The sequence below is a fragment of the Leuciscus leuciscus genome, assembly GCF_965113295.1.
Source record: "Leuciscus leuciscus genome assembly, chromosome: 5".
NCBI classification, from domain to species: domain Eukaryota; kingdom Metazoa; phylum Chordata; class Actinopteri; order Cypriniformes; family Leuciscidae; genus Leuciscus; species Leuciscus leuciscus.
In genome coordinates this window covers 51,961,500-51,973,569 of record NC_138729.1, presented here as the reverse complement: position 1 = coordinate 51,973,569, position 12,070 = coordinate 51,961,500, and the positions used below count along the sequence as shown (strand labels likewise).

Below are 12,070 nucleotides of genomic sequence, written 5' to 3'. Positions count from 1 at the left end.
TAGGCTGGCCTGCTCGCACAGGTAATTTAGCCGATTTAATTTGATTTGCATGTGAAATGCAAATCTGCAGTGTGGCCTTTCTGGAGTTATTTATGTTATTTCTTAGTTTTATTTACATTTACATTTACATTTAGTCATTTAGCAGACGCCTTTGTCCAAAGCGACTTACAAATTAGGACTAACTTCAGCGAGTCATCATAAAGAGGCAACAGCAACAACAACGCAAGAAGTGCTCAAAATACGAAGTTCAGGTATTATTCAGAGTAGCATAAGCCTGATAAGTGATGTTTCAAAGGGAAAGACATTTTTTTAATTTTTTTTTTTAATCAAGTTTTTTAATCAAGTTTAATTTAAGTTTTATTGATCAAAAATGTTTTTATACATTTTCTTCTATATCTTTGTGTGATTTTCTGTACATCGAGGCTTTGAAACGTTAAAGCCCCGCCCCCAGCCCCACCCCCATACACACCCCCATACACATGATTCGACTATTAGTCGACTATAGGCAAGACATGACGATTCTGATTCGACTAGTCGGGGACAGCCCTAGGGTGTATTTCTCAATTACCGGCCAGTCCGTAAGTTGAATGGTCTCTAATGTGTACTTCACATTGGATTTTCTAGCCATAAAGCTTTCAGTCAGAATCATAAAGTGTTTTACAGCCTTATGCCATACAAACCTTTTCACGTTCCAACAACCTTCATTATTACAGACGTTTGCTTGAGCGTTTGCGAGTGTGCGGCTTATTGGACCTGGGGCATGAAATACAACTTTCTTCACAACATGAAAGGTGAAAACAGACCCATTTGATAACTGGCAATTCAATATGAATAATTAATGGCCTAATTTAATGCTGTGATCACTCACTCCAATGATATCAGATAAAGCAGTGCCCTCCGCTCTTCTGAAAAGTGAGACGAGAGACTATATAGACGCTGGACTGTTGCTGAACTCACCCTACTTCTCAGTGCTGAGAGAAGAGAGAGACATCGACCTCATCATTTCACTGGATTTCAGTGATGGTGATCCTTTCGAGGTATTATGCATTCTCTTAAAGTGGTTAGGTGCTATATGTAAGAAGTTGTGCTATTAATTGCTTTTTAATTGTCAATGTATGAACAGCTTGTAACAACTTAAACGATGTTTCCCGACTTCTTAGTTTGTCTCTGAAAGCCTGTCGACTGATTTTTATGTGAAGGACTCAGGATGTTTTTGATGGGAAAATCGCAGATGTGATTCTGTTCTGTTCACTGACACATGACACTAATGCTTATACAATGTTCAGGATAATGCTGAAAGAGCCGTTCTGGACTGTAATGTCAATGTGTCGTGCAAAGAAAAGAGATTCATTCAAACTACAGTCTCACAGAGTCAGATCTATATATAGTCTATAGTCTCAGATATACTTTATAATCAAACTATCATAACTGTGTGATTTTAATGAGCTCATCTGTCGAGAACATCTCCACATCTCTATGATCAGATGCTTTCTGAACTGATGTTTCTCATTTCTGTGTGTGTTTATTGTGTTATTGAGAGGAAAGAGCAGCACATATTCACATATTCATCTACACGTCGCTCTCAGCAGTGGACGGCGTCGGGATGTTCGTTAACTGTAAATCACTGCAAAGAGAATATTGGGGCCTTGAATCACTTTGAATCTTGTGCAACCTTGAATGTTACTGGAATAATGTTTGTTCATAACTGAGAGAACCTTACCAGAACGTTAGCTAAAGTCCTGAGACAATCCCTGTTTGCTGGGTTGAAATTTTTTCCTCATGACATTCACAGAGGACGCACTGAGCAGAAAGTTTATGATGGGCGATTTCAAAAAGTTATTTTGTGAAGCTTTGAAACCTTTCCGAATCATTTGTTTTGAACCAGTGATTGTAATTGCTAAAGTCATGTGATCTCAGTAAACAAGGCTTCGTTACTGTATGAGGCCTGAAAATTTGATAAAATAACACATTGTACAGACACTTCATATTTAATGACATCAGCTCATTTGTTAATTGCATAGATTACACGTTGCATTACCCTGTTTTGACCTGCAGGTGTCAGTAGCATGTGACGTTTATTACCAAGGCGTCACTTTTTGTCACTTTCAACCATGCTTCAATATCTGACGCTCAAAGCACCCTTTAGCGTCCATATGAGACGCAGAACCCTACCACAGACCTAAACCTACCCAACCGAAGCGTCTCATATTGACGCTAGGGGGTGCTTTGTGCGTCGAATATTGACGCTTCCGAAAGCGTCAGTTACATGACGCCTAAACCTACCCATAACCGAAGCGTCACATATGGACGCTAAAGGGTGCTTTGAGCGTCAGATATTGAAGCATGGTTGAAAGTGACAAAAAGTGACGCCTTGGGTGTGAGAATGTGTTGTTATTATACAATATATAATTTAATATAATATATTTAGTCTATTATACCTATATGGAACTACCCATTAGCATTTCTCCATCTCATTTGGGGTTTCTTGACTGGTGCATGAACTCCACAACCTGACAGTCAATAACTTAAATTTGAACTTAATATCAGTCTAACCATTTTTATCAAATGATGCTGTGCTGTTTTTACACTGCAGACAGTGAAGAAATCTGCTGATACATGCAGGAAAAAAAAACATCCCTTTCCCTGAGGTCAACATTCCCAATGGACACTCAGAGAAACCGAAGGACTTCTATGTGTTCAAAGGCCAAAACACTCCAACCGTGATACACATCCCTCTCTTTAATGTGGTCAACTGTGGAGGCAAGTTATGATCTTACAATGTCCTGAATAAAACTGAAATATCAACTGTGTTCTGATTTAAGTGTGTTAATGTTTCTTCAGATAAACTTGAGGAGAAGAGGAAAGAATATACCACTTTTCAAGGTTCTTACAGCGCTGCGATGATCACTGATCTTATGGAGGTCACTGGAAAAAACATCACAAACAACAGAGTGAAACTTCTGGAGAAGATCCGTTGGGCAAAAAGATCCAGACGCCAACATGACAAGACATTTAACAAAGACTAATGAGAATCTGAATACAAACTAATCTGATCTTCATATCAGTGATTTTACAATAATTTCTTTTTCTTTTCTTTTTTTTCTTAATCATCACTTAATATAAATCAGCATTTTTTTTTTCTACAAAATGTGATTTCTGTGACATTCGAAGAGCTTGAGATGCAGTTTTCATTATATTTCTGTTTAAATTGTTCAAAATGTTTCTGCAATTTCTTCATGCTTAACATTTATTCAATACCATAGTTTGATAGACTGCTTATTAAACTATTATATTACATTGCTTCTGTTGGAATTAATTAATAAACTCTAAATGTTCCTCTAAAAAAAATCATTTTATCCAAAAATGCTGATTGTAATCGAACTGATAGTGTTGATGCTGAATGGTCAAATCCAGAGTTCCAGTCTAAAACACACCAGCTACTGTGTATTATCTTTTATGAAATAAAATGTTTTACCTTTCGAAATGGTTGGTTTTTATGAATTATAGACCTTATGTAGCCCCGCCCACTTTACCCGTTTCCGGTCGAACGCGATTGTCTTTCGACTTCCGTCTCAAACGCCACATAAAGAGGAAGTGTAAACAGCGCTACAAGACAAAGCTAATTTGTCAGTAAAAAGGGCAAGCAAACTTTTGTTATACATTATTTCGTTAGTTTGCGGTAATTAGCTGACATGGTCAACATATGGGAGCACACTATTTCTGTGCTGCGGTCGTCGGATGGTGTAAGTGTATTGCATCCTTCAAGGATCGCCATTGGCGACTGGGAGGATGACATGAGAAAGTGGCCAGAAATAATGTACGGGGATATATTCAATTATTTTGTGCTGTCCCTTGGAGTAGATGGTGCTGCTATGAAAAGCTACAAGAGCACTGAAGCCTACCAGTACCTTCACAGTGGTAAAGTGGGTTGTGTGTTACTCCACCAAGTAGGTCTGAAAGAGCAGGGGCCTCATGTACAAAGACTTGCGTTGAATTCATACTAAAACATTGCATACGGACAAAGCTGTAAATGTGCGTACGCACAAAAAAAACAGATGTATGAATCTCTGCGTACGAAGGATCCCACGCATATTCTCTTTGTACATCCCAGTTAACGTAAAATTGAGAGCACATGCACGAGCACAACGCCCCACCCAGTCTCCTCCCTTAATTAAATCAATTTAAATATGGTAATGAGTCCACTTTGGCAAAAGAAAGCAGTAAGAAAATGGCTAAAGCAAGCGGCAGGAAATGAAACTTTACAGAAAGTGAATTGGAGGTGCTACTATCGGAGGTAGAAACGAGAAAAAATATTTTATTTGGAACTTTGTCCTCCGGAATTAATAACAAAAGGAAAAAATATGAGTGGGAGAGTTTGGCTGATGCCGTCAATGCGGTGGGATCTGAAAGTCGCACTGTAAATGACCTTGAAAAAGAAATGGTCTGATATAAAGGGGGACGTTAAACAGAGAACTGCTGCGCACCGACAAAATGTGGGCAGAACAGGCAGTGGTAAAGGGGTCGATGAACTTACAAGTTCAAGTTCAAGTTCAAGTCTTTATTTTGCCAGAACGACCCACATCGCCTGGAATTCATTTTGGTGAATTGGCTCACACAAGACAATGCAACATAACATATACAATAAAAACATGAAATCTAAACAGAGAACAAATACTTAGATTACAGCTAATAAATAGTAATAAAACTGATCAGACAAAGTGCTAGTGCGTTTAGTGACCCTAAGAAGAAGGAGGGCATAGCTGTGTCTGTACAAGTAAAGTAGATAGAGATTGTTGTTGTGAGTTGAGAGCCCTCACAGCCTGCGGGTAAGTGCTATTAGAAAAACGGGTACGTGGTTCTGGATCTTATACTTCCTAACCTTCTGCCTGATGGTAGAGGGATGAAAAGGGAATTAGCAGGGTGTGATGAATCCTTGAGTATTTTCAGACCAGTTTTGAGTAGACGGATGTTAGAAATGTCACAGATCTTAGGGAGGTCCAACCCAATTATTCTTGACGCAGTGCTAACTACCCTGTTCAGTGCAGACTTATCCTCCGCCGAGCAGCTACCCCACCATACAGTGATGGAGAAAGTGAGAATGCTCTCTGTCACAGCCCTGTAAAAGTGGAGCATTCCAGCCTTAGACACTTTAAATTTCCTAAGTTGTCTCAAAAAGAAAAGTCGCTGATGAGCTTTTTTAACAATCTGGCTGACATTGAGGTTCCATTTGAGACTGGAGGATATAATGGTCCCAAGGAACCTGAAACTTTCCACCCACTCTACAGTTTTGTCCTTGATGGCCAGGGGCTGGAGCGACTTAATATTTTTGCTCCTAAAATCAACAACCATCTCCTTGGTTTTGGAGATGTTAAGGGACAAGTTGTTAATTGTGCACCACTCAGTCAGCAAGGACACTTCTGTTCTGTAGGCCGATTCATCATCGTTAGTGATGAGGCCTACCACAGTGGTATCGTCTGCAAATTTAAACATTTTGACTGAGTCATGGTGAGAAAAACAGTCATTGGTATAAAATGAATATAAAAGGGGAGACAGAACACACCCCTGGGGGGCGCCAATGCTGGTGGACATTGATTTTGACAAAAGGTTATTAACCCTAACCACTTGAGATCTATCAGTTAAAAAGTCAAGAATCCACTTACATATGGACTCCTTAACCCCCAACACCAGGAGTTTGTCACACAATCTCTTTGGTATAATATTATTAAAAGCAGAACTAAAATCAATAAACAAAACCCGTGCATATGTAGCTGTCCCCTTCAAATGTTGAAGAATATTATGGGTGCAAAGAGAAACTGCATCTTCAACAAACCTGTTCTCCCTATATGCAAATTGGTGAGAATCAAGTGACGTAGCTGAGAGATGATTAGCCACTAATCGTTCAAAAACTTTCATAATAACAGAGGTTAGGGCCACTGGTCTGTAGTCATTCAAACAACTCACATTCGACTTCTTGGGCACAGGAATGATTACAGCTGATTTAAAACATGCTGGGACTTTACATACTCTAAGGGACCAATTAAAAATGTCAGTGAAGACATACGACAGCTCATTGGCACACCATTTAATAGTGGCAGCAGAGACCTGGTCGGGGCCTGATGCCTTCTTACAATTTTGTTTCCTCAACAGAGATCTGACCTCTTTTTCTTCTATCAGAAAAGGTGGTTCGAGAGGACCTATGACATTGAGGAAATTAGAGCTGACTGAACATTCAGAGTTGCATTCAAATCTACAATAAAATTCATTTAGTTTATTAGGTAGTGAAGGGTCATCATCAGAAACTGTGTGATTGATTTATAATTAGTAATCTGTTGAAGGCTTTGCCAAACACCCCTGTTATCATTTACATTTACATTTATTCATTTAGCTGACGCTTCTATCCAAAGCGACTTACAATTGCTATATATGTCAGAGGTCGCACGCCTCTGGAGCAACTAGGGGTTAAGTGTCTTGCTCAGGGACACATTGGTGTCTCACAGTGGATTCGAACCCGGGTCTCTCACACCAAAGGCATGTGTCTTATCCATTGCGCCACCACCCCGTTATCATGGACACCAAGCTTAGCTTCAAGCTTGGCCCTATAGTTAGCTTTAGCCTTTCTAACAGCCTTTTCAAATGCATATTTAGCCAGAGAATACTGACAGATATCTCCACTCTGAAAAGCACTCTTTCTCTCCAGATACAACATTCTAATATCCTTACTAAACCATGGCTTGTTATTGCTATAAACAGTCACAGTTTTAGAGGGAAAACATACATTTTCAGCAAAGTGAATATATGAAGTAACAGCATCACAGTATTCGTCCAGGGTAGTGAACTCATCCCTGGAGACAGACCAATCAGTAGTATGAAGGCATTCTTTTAATTCGTTTTGTGCTTGTATAGACCATTGTTTGATCACTTTTTTTGTCGGCTTAGTAGATTTCAGTCTCTGACGATATCGAGGAATGAGGAAGATAGTGTTATGATCTGACCTTCCCAAAGGGGGCCAAGCAATAGAATGATATGCATTAGAAATTACACAGTAGCATTTATCTAGTGTCTTTTCACCCCTGGTAGCAGTATGAATCTGCTGCTTGAACTTGGGTAATGATTTCTTTAAGTCCACGTGATTAAAATCGCCTAAAATTAAAACCACAGAGTCCGGGCTAGAATTCTCCACCTCTGTTATAAGAGCCGCCAGCTGCCTGCAAGCCTCCTTGGCTCCCGCTTTAGGTGGAATGTAAACAGCGGCGAAAATGACGGAGGAGAACTCCCGCGGGAGATAGAAGGGTCTGCATTTAACAATTAAGCATTCCAGCTCCGGTGAACAATGTCGCGAGAGGACGACAGGTTGGTGGACCAGCTTTGGTTTATGTAAAAACAGACACTCCCACCTGACTTCTTCTGTGAATCCTGCTGCGATCGATCAGCTCGTAGTAGAGTGAAACCCGGCAGGAGAAGACCCTCATCCGGCGTGCAGCCATCCAGCCACGTCTCGGTCAGGCATATAACAGAACAGTCAGCAGCGTCCCACTTGGATCGAATCAGGATAGCCAGCTCGTCCTGTTTTTTAGTCAGGGAGCGGACATTCGACAGGATCATGCTGGGAAGCGGAGAGCTGTGAACCCTCTTAGTCGAACCAAAACGCCCGCTCGTTTGCCTCTCTTCCTTGGAGGTCGCTTGTGTCTGTAAGCATTGGCTTGACTGCCAATATTTCCGGCAACATTCCTCCAGTAATCGGAGGCCGGGAAGTTTTGCAAAGTGACCCGAATAATAATTCATGTCTGTCATATGTAATCAGACTGACAGAATTGTCAACAAAACAGAACAAAACGAGACAAACATAAACACAGAGCCACACCGCGTCGCCATAGATTGGCGCCATCTTGTCCCGACAAAACTACACCCTTTGAGCAGAGATTCCCATAAGGCTCGTATGACAATATATGTCAATTATTTGATAAATTGCAAATTAATAGCAATGCTTCCCACAGGTGGTGGTGCGATAGACTTGTAGAACAATTCGTTGTGTAATGTTTGCCACTTCACTGCCTGTAAGAGTCGCCAACGGACAAAAACAATGAGAAATGCACGTACGCCAGACATGAAATTGGCGTGGAGGAACGCACATTCTCACGTTAATTTCACTGTTAGTACATCCGACCGTGAGCGTGAAAGCTGGCGTACGCAAAGTTTTTGTGCGTACGCAAGATTGATACATGAGGCCCCAGGTGTTTTTGAAGGCTGATGTTCAGCCTAGTCAGTCTAGCAAACCAGCACACTCGGCCTGGGTACTGGTGACAAACCTGGGAGCTGTAGAGACAGCAAGGTGTTCTTGAATCGCTGGCCTCGGCAAGTCACGTAGCCATGCAGCTTCACTTTTATGGATATATATATAGGGAAACTATTGGCCCACGTGATGTAACATGAATTGTGTGCAGCTTTACAAATTCATACCATTAGTATATCAGTACATTCATATTAATAGTATAAAATGTAGCCTTATGGGTAATGTGGATTATACACTAATATGCTATTTGTGTATCACAGACTTGGAGAATTGTGGAGAATATGTAAGTATCTAGTGAGTCAAATCTCATATTGGAGGAAGAAGGTAAGTACAAGGTTAGCAACAGATCTTGTCTACACCAAAGCATGATACATTCAGTATATTTTACTCAAATCGTACATGGTGAAACAAACAGCTCTTGGACTCATACAGCATAATCTGTAATATTTAATAATATCTACTGTTGTCACTTTTCAAAATGGTTATAGTCTAATCAGTCGCAGTTTTGGAGACAATTTCTCCAGACATACACAGTAAGTACAAGTCTAATCATATAACTTGGATCCAAAGTAAGTTAGGAGTATATTCAGATGTCTGCATTTTTAATCTTAAAGATGTATAATTGCTGTACAGTATATTGATCCAATTGCTCCATTGTTGCTTGAAATGAATAACTTTATGGGCCCTATCTTACACAATTTTCTTTATATTATATATAAAATGTATATTATATATAAAAAAGTATATAATATATAATAGATGTGGCCGGCTTGACGTCATCATTACATGTTAAGGGAAAAGACAAAGCCAAGACATCTAGCAAAAGGATTCTTTTATTCTTGACTGAGCCTAACAAAGGGACTCAGCATTAATGTTTTGATGGGGGAAAAGATTTGGGATTCTAATCCAATTAGATGAGAAAAATTTTACAAAACAAAGTAATGAAAACAAAGACAAACACCCACCCACTCACACAAATCACCACAGGAGGGCGAAACACTTTTTATGTTCATTAGACTTTTTTCGATTGCTCCTGTCTGCCTCGCTGCCTGCTGTGAGTGTGTTTGCTTCGGTGCTGTAAGCTCCGTCTTAGCCTCGTATTTCCTTGTTTTGAACCATCATTTACTACAATTTCTAGTTGTTTATACTACTACTAAATACAGCTTACCCAACATCGCTAGCTTCCGTTACTACCAGCACAACACGCTAGTAATTCGCTAGCCTGTTAACGCGCCACCCGTGCGCTCAGCTATTTTTATTTATTTATTTTCTCTCGCGCGCTCGCACCTTTGAGTTCATAAAAGCTCAGGTGAGTAAGAAACACTCAACAAACACGGTGAGTAATGTCTTGTCCTGTTATTATCATGCGTCGCGTCTGAATGCGTTGTTGTTTTTGGAGCTCTATCGATTTGATTTATAATTCTTGATTTTTCTCTCTGCCTGCTTTGAGTGTGTTTGCTTCGGTGCTGTAAGCTCCGTCTTAGCCTCGTATTTCCTTGTTTTGAACCATCATTTACTACAATTTCTAGTTGTTTATATTACTACTAAATACAGCTTACCCAACCCTGACATCGCTAGCTTCCGTCAGTGTTGGGAAAGTTCACTTTCTACATGAACTAGTTCAAAGTTTAGTTCACAAATTTTAAAATGAACTAGTTCAGTTCATAGTTCAAACTTCAAAATTTTGAGCTAAAGTTCACAGTTCCAAAAAATGAACTAGTTCAGTTCTTTTTTTCCATATGTTGCTGCAAGCTATTATTTTACACACAAACCATAGTTCAAAATAATAGCATTTATATGAAATAGAAAGCTTTTGTAATTATACACTACTTTTAAAGAAATTAAAGAAATGAATAGCCTACTTTTATTCAGCAAGTACATTTATAATGTTAAGGTTTTTTTATTTTGGATAAATTTACTTTGAACCTTTTATTCATCAAAGAATCCTGATTTTATTTTATTTTTTTACATTAATAGCCTAATAATCAGAAATGTTTCTTGGGCAGCAAATCACATCAGTATATTATTCCCTCAGGACGATTTCATGCTTTCTTGCGTGGCTGGATGTATGTTGGACTCACAATAATCACGTTGTTTGAATTCGTTAAAACTGATTTGCCGAAATCCAAACCCAGTCGGACAGTGAAAGGGATTTGCCGTTAGCGCGAGTCCGGATCGAAGCGACCAGACAGCGGAGGATTCTGTGCGCAAATCAAACAATGATTTGTCTCAAAATAATAATTAATTCTCAATTTAGAGTTTGTTATTCGTATGGTCTGATGCGCGTGAGTGTGGACTGTGATTGGATGATGACTGGTGTCGTGATCAAGTGCCGTGTTGCTGTTGTATCAGATTCAGTCATAGATCAGCGTCAATAGGCTAATAATCGGGACAACGGAGGTTCCGAACGGGACAAATACATTTCTATAGAAATCTTGCACCTTTTGAACGAAGTTAAACTGAGAGAGCGTGCCGTTCACAGACACCAGAATGAACGAGTTCACAGTAACGTTCATCAGGCAGTAATAGAGTACGTTCAGTTCACGTTCGCCCAAAATATGAACGAGTTCATGAACTATCGTTCAATGAACGCGTTCAGGCACAACACTGGCTTCCGTTACTACTAGCACAACACGCTAGTAATTCGCTAGCCTGTTAACGCGCCACCCGTGCGCTCAGCTATTTTTATTTATTTATTTTCTCTCGCGCCTTTGAGTTCATAAAAGCTCAGGTGAGTAAGAAACACTCCACAAACACGGTGAGTAATGTCTTGTCCTGTTATTATCATGCGTTGCGTCTGAATGCGTTGTTGTTTTTGGAGCTCTATCGATTTGATTTATAATTCTTGATTTTTCTCTTTAAACTCGCTTACAACGAACATTTTCTACTTTTCCTCACTGAGAAGCACTAACGTTACTGCTCAAACCTCATAGTTACAACGCGGACTGTTGAGCAGACGCGTCTCAAGCCTATTAGTGATCCAACGCTGGATACTCTTAAAGGTTACGTCCGTGGATCACGGCTGAACGCGTCTTCTCCACACTCACTTACAAACAAACATTTATTTATTTATTTTCGCCTATCGTGCGTCTACTCTACACCCCTACCACTAAAAAACATTAAAAAAAATACAAATAAATAAATAAATAAATTAAATTAAATAAAAAACCTCATAGTTACAACGCGGACTGTTGAGCAGACGCGTCTCAAGCCTATTAGTGATCTAACGCTGCATACTCTTTAAGGTTACGTCCGTGGATCACGGCTGAACGCGTCTTCTCCACACTCACTTACAAACAAACATTTTATATCCAAGATTATATCCAAGACTTCAGTCATAAATTAGTATTAATATTGATAGCATCACTGGTAGCTTCGTTGCTAACTCACTGTCCATCTGTTAAAATGGCAAATATATCAGATGTAAGTAGTCTACCGTTTGGTGCAGGTGAGGACACATTTGAGCTGCACGCACTGCAGTCTGAGCTGGAAGCTGTTGAGAAACAGATCCACGACCTTTTATTGAGACAGGCCGAGCTGAGAGACCGGTGTTTGGCTCTTGAAACATCACGCGCCGATGCACACAAATCAGTGTTTAACATTACTAACCCGCTGACTCCGACCGCGTCTACTCCATGCGTTCCTCAGCATCGGTCGCAATCAGCCATGGTCTCGTTCACTCCGGCTCCAACACGCCACCACGAAACCTGGGTGGTTCCGCAGCGGAAGACGCGAGTCAGGTTTAGACCAAGACTTTCTCCGACCCTCCCGGTTTTCGAG

At 40.0% G+C, this 12,070-nt stretch overlaps 1 long non-coding RNA gene across 1 annotated transcript; it reads left to right on the top strand.

Annotated features, from left to right (window-relative positions):
* The first annotated feature begins 652 nt into the window (after positions 1-652).
* Positions 653-2,998, top strand: LOC309499846. Its single transcript, XR_014206359.1, has 3 exons — positions 653-791; positions 883-1,037; positions 2,594-2,998. It is a non-coding gene; the product is annotated as an uncharacterized lncRNA (long non-coding RNA).
* Positions 2,999-12,070: the final 9,072 nt, after the last annotated feature.